The sequence below is a fragment of the Myotis davidii genome, unplaced genomic scaffold (genome assembly GCF_000327345.1).
Source record: "Myotis davidii unplaced genomic scaffold, ASM32734v1 scaffold1985, whole genome shotgun sequence".
In the NCBI taxonomy this organism is placed as follows: domain Eukaryota; kingdom Metazoa; phylum Chordata; class Mammalia; order Chiroptera; family Vespertilionidae; genus Myotis; species Myotis davidii.
In genome coordinates, this window is record NW_006295740.1 from 32,984 (window position 1) to 38,469 (window position 5,486).

The 5,486-nt window shown below is 39.8% G+C and overlaps 1 long non-coding RNA gene across 1 annotated transcript; it reads right to left on the bottom strand.

The window, feature by feature from the left end:
- Nucleotides 1–4,913: 4,913 nt before the first annotated feature.
- On the bottom strand, nt 4,914–5,486 carry LOC107184186. Its single transcript, XR_001515017.1, has 2 exons — nt 5,430–5,486; nt 4,914–5,197 (listed from the first exon to the last, which is right to left on the bottom strand). It is a non-coding gene; the product is annotated as an uncharacterized LOC107184186 (long non-coding RNA).

Here is a 5,486-nt window from a genome sequence, read left to right on the forward strand (position 1 = left end):
TGGACGCGCTTGGTGCACCCCTTTGTGGGCTTTGTGCACAGTCTTGTTGTAGTTAGGCCTTGATTATAGTTGCTATCACTGGGATGAATTGACCTCAAGGCCAATTGGCTATGAGAATCAGCTATGTCTATGGTAGGATAACTTCTGTGCTGGAGACACCCTTATGGGGCAAGAATTGCTTCAGTGGTGCTTTGGTGCTCACTGAGTCTGCCCCCTGAGTGTGTCCCTTATGGATCCGAAGGGTTGTAATCTGGATGGTCCCACTCTGACCACTGGGTACACTGGCACTTGGATCTCTAAGGAGGAGGCATAGGTAAACACCTGAAATTGCTGTCTTGAATAACCACTCCAAAAATACAACTAAAAGACAAAATGGACATCATCCAGAACCACAGGAAGGCTGGCTTAGTGGAAATTCTAAAAGGAAAGAGAAAAGCATACTGAGACTCAGGGGAGGTTCAGAAATAAGGTGCAGAGGTAGGGAAGCGCACACGGAAAGGTCTGGCAACTGAGGACGCGGTTGTCTTTTTCAATCAGGAGGGAGACACATGCTCCCGCTCTGAACTCCAGTTCCGGGCTAGTCTCTGGGGACCCAGACTCGTATGGGGAGAAACTGGACTGTCTGGCAGCAGGCTGAACTTGAGGGCGGCTTTCTCTCAGAAGTGCTTGCAGGGATTACTTGGACACTGAGACCCAGGGCCTCTTAGGGCAGGGCTGAGGATCAGCCATAGCTGTTTGCTCCACCCTGTTGATTCCCTGAGACCCTGCCTCACCCAAACTGTGCTCAGAGGCTTTTGCATATGAATGATCTGGCCTTTTACAATCTAAAATTACCTAACAAACTGCAGCTGGGTCAGAATGACTCAGAACATCCAAAAGAAGGCCCAAGGCCCCACAGCAGCTTGCATTGCTTCACAGCTGGGCCTCATCTGGGCACCTCCAAATCCCATGCAAAGAAGAGGAATCTGCAGATCTCTCCATAGCTCCTGCTGGGTAGCCACAGGCAGAGTCTAAATTAGCACCTCCTTAGAGATCCAAATGTTAACATTTTGATTTCCTTAAAATTCCCGTCACTTGGAATGACTCCTAATATGGAAAATATGTTTAATTTAGATTAAATAAATAAATTCTGGCTAAATATAAAACTATATTATTCACATGCTTATACATAGCAAATTTTCAGAATAACAAGACACTATCATGAATTGTTGAATCACTAAGATCAGGTAAAGTGCACTTTGTGTAAACAGTACAGTTTTATGGACAAGCATCATTAGTTCTATGTGACTACTGCCCAGGTCATACAATATAACATGAAATCATATTGTATGTACTCTTTTGCATCTTTCTTCTTAAACTCAACATTATTCCTGTGAGATGACTCTATGTTATGATGTGTAGTATTTTTCATAACTGTGTATTATTCCATTGTTTCACTATACTACAACCTATGAGACATTTTATGACCTACAAGTGGCCCAGTGCACAAAATTCGTGCATGAAGGGGGGCTACTCAGCCCAGCCTGCACCCTCTCCAATCGGGGACCCCTTGGGGGATGTCTGACTGCCGTTTTAGGTCTGATCCCTATGTACTGCTGGCTCCTATCCACTCATCTGCCTGCTTGCCTGATCGTTCCTAACTGCCTCTGCCTGCCTGCTTGATTGTCCCTAACCCCTCTGCCTGCCTGCTTGATCGCCCCTAACTGCCCTCCCCTGTAGGCCTGATCTCACCCCCAATTGCCCTCCCCTGCTGGCCAATTTAGTTCTCATTGGTCGGTTTCTATGCCAGTCAACATCAAAAGCTCCACCTCCTAGGCAGCCATTGACTCCTCATAGTTCACCCAGATTTGGTTATGATTGGTTGGTTTTATGCCAGTCAGTGTCTTTGGTCCTATCTCTGGGCCTGATCAGAGAGGTGGGGCTGATCAGCAACCCTGGTGGTGGAGGCCTGGAGAGAAACAGAGGCTGGCGAAGCCAGGAAAGAAAGAGAGAGGCAAAGGCTGATTAACAGCTGCCACGGAGGCTGCGGATCAGGCCCCGACTCTCTCTGGGCCTCATCCATAGCCCCTTTGTCACTCAGTGCTGGGTCACCACAGCAACCCAGCACTGACTGCAGGACTGACTTCCAGTGTTCAGGCGAATCTTCGGTCGGTCGTTATGGACTCTGGGTTTTTATATATTAGGATGGTTGTTTCAGATGTCATAAGTCCAGGGAATTTCAAAATAATGTATACACACTTTAACAGCTGATAGCTCAATTTTGAAAATGAAATGTATTTTAATAAACTCTGCCATTAAAATTATTGTGTATACATTTTTTGAGATGATATATATATATATTATTATTAATTCTGTTTCTATGGAGAATCCTTGACTACTATAATCATCTCATTAAATAGATTCCTATTATTTGATGTATTTAAGGCTATTATAAGTAGTATTTTTTATACTTTATTAACTATTGTTAGTATATAGAAATGCAAATGGATTTTATGTTGACCTTGTTTTCAATGAGCTTGCTAAAATCACATACTGATTTTTAAGTCTGTAGATTATTTTGGATTATCTACCTACACAATGATTTTTTTTGTGAAGAATGAATTTTTTTTCTTTTTCCCCAATTTTTAAGACCCTCTATATTTTAATCTGGCCCTATCAAGCTGGCTAGGACATCCTGCATAGTGATGAATAACTTTGGTGGCTATCAGAATCTTTTTGCATTGCTTCTGCTCTCAGGGGGTATATTTGAATATTTTACCTTCAAGCATGAAGTTTGCTGAAGGGTTTTTTTCCTCTAAATACCCATAAGCAAATGATAGTTGTTCCCTTCTATTCCTAGATTACTAGGAAATTTTATTATGAATGAATTTTTTCAAAGACTTTGTCTCTGTTTATTGAGAAAATCATGTTTGTTTTCTTAGGCATCATTTGTTCATTGATTATTTTTCACATGGTAGACCAAACTTGAATGCCTTACATAGATCTAATTTGGATGGCATTTATTACCCATTCATACCTGATTTGCCACTATCTTGCTTAGGGGTCTATCATCTGTGTTCAGAGATGAGATTCATCTCTTTGCTTTCTATACCCTTATCAGTTTTTGTATAAAGGTTATGCTAGCCTTATAAAATAACTTCCTATTATCTTGAAAAAATTTTATATGGGAGTTATTGATGCTATTTTTTCCTTAAATATTTGGAAGAATTAACCCTGGAAGTCATCAGGACTTGGAGTTCTCTTTGAGAGAAGGATTTTAATTATATATTTAAGTCTATAATGGATATAAACTTTTCTAGGTTTCCTATTTCTTCTTTGTCTGGTAATAAGTAATATTCTTCAAGGAGTTTAAACATTTCATCTAAATTATCATACCAAATTAGTCATAGTATACTGGTTAAATTTTGACATCTGTAAGATTGGTAATGATATGCCCATATGTATTCTTTGAAAAACTTTTCCCTCTATTTGACTTCAAGGATTCTACATTCTCTTGATTTTGAGTCTCCCTCACCAGTCATTTTTTCTGTCTGCTTCACTGCTTTCTTTCCATATCCTATACCTCTAGATCAGCGGTTCTCAACCTGTGGGTCGCGACCCCTTTGGGAGTCAAATGACCCTTTCACAGGGGTCGCCTAAGACCATCAGAAAACACATATATAATTACATATTGTTTTTGTGATCAATCACTATGCTTTAATTATGTTCAATTTGTAACAATGAAATTGGGGGTCACCACAACATGCACTAACATTAGAGTATAAAAAAGGAATTATTTTTTCATAGAGAACCACTGAAAAGGTTTAATGGTAGCTTTATTTTATTTGGCTTTGGAGTTGTGCAACAGTTAAAAAATTCTATTATTTACATATATTGATAAAAGTACTTTAAAATATGGAACCAAGTACAATGATCTTGCTTCATATCTTCTAAATATATTCAGTTGGAAGATAAAGTATCATTTTAGACATAACAGAAAGACTTAACTGTGTCCCTGACTTTAAAAAACCTGCTCTCTGCACATGTTTTCACATCTGTATTAAAGATAATGTTTTACTTACAGGTTAATTGAGATTCAGAGGCTAGTAAGTAATCCTTATACCAAGGATGGTGCTTCTTGAACTGGTTAGGTCAAAGTTAGGACAGTGTTTTCATAATAATCATTGATAAATGAATCATCTTAAAATTTTGATAAAAATTGAAAAAGGCAAACTGAATTATTCCTGAGGTCAATCTCTATATATCAAAGCCCAGCGACAGGAACAGGGAATGACCAGAATCTCCAGTTGTAATGATGTTCACTGTGGCGGCCAACCGGGCTGATACAGGCCCTGATCAGCTCCCTGCAACCTCCCGCGGCCAGCCCCACCCCTGATTGGCCCCCTCACCCCAATCAGGGAAGGGGCCAACTGGCCAACCTCCTACAGCCCCTTGCCCATGTGGCTGGCCCCCACATAGGACCTGATCCGGGGACTGGCCAGCCAACCTCCTGAGGCTCCTCTCCCCAGCAGCCCCCCCCATCATAGGCCTCGATCGCCAGCTAGGCCTAGGGACCCCACCCATGTGCAGATTTGTGCCCCAGGCCTCTAGTTTTTAAATCAAGGTTAGAGACTACATTAATAAAATGTCTGTTAATTTATCCAAAAACCAAGAAGGAATGAATGAATTGAAAAGTAATATAAAACATGTAAAATACCATAAAAAACTGCTCAATTTTTAAAATACAACATGAGAGGAAATATCCATATGTTATTCTAAACTAGAACGTAATTGCTATACCAGTGAAGAGGTGCATTTTTAATATCATAAATCATTTGGGTAGGATATTTTTATTGTCATTGTTTTCTTATGACCACAGATCATTGTCCAGGATTTTTAATTCTTTAACTTTTTATAAAATATAAAGCGTTGAAAGAGTTTTCAGAAATTTATTGCATTCATAAAAGCTTGTTTAGGTTCCCAATTTTTATATAATTTGTGTAAATACCTCTTGACTCTGCATATACATAGGTTATTCACTCATTTATATTTCTAACCAAATAGCAAACATTTGTGAATTCAAAATATATATCCATCTATGTTTTTCAGGGTTTTAGCTCTTTGATAAAAACTCCAATTTAAAATTTGTTTCAGAAGATAACATTTCTGTGTGGTCATCATTATGGATTTATTATTTCATCAAATGTTTATCAAGCACCTTCTTTTTTTAAAAAATATATTTTATTGATTTTTTACAGAGAGAAAGGGAGAGAGATAGAGAGTCAGAAACATCGATGAGAGAGAGACATCGATCAGCCACCTCCTGCACATCCCCCACTGGGGATGTGCCCGCAACCCAGGTACATGCCCTTGACCGGAATCGAACCTGGGACCTTTCAGTCCGCAGGCTGACGCTCCACCCACCTAGCCAAACCGGTTTCGGCAAGCACCTTCTTTTTATTAAGATTCTGTGCTAAGCATTGGACTGAACAAGATGAAGTCTTTGC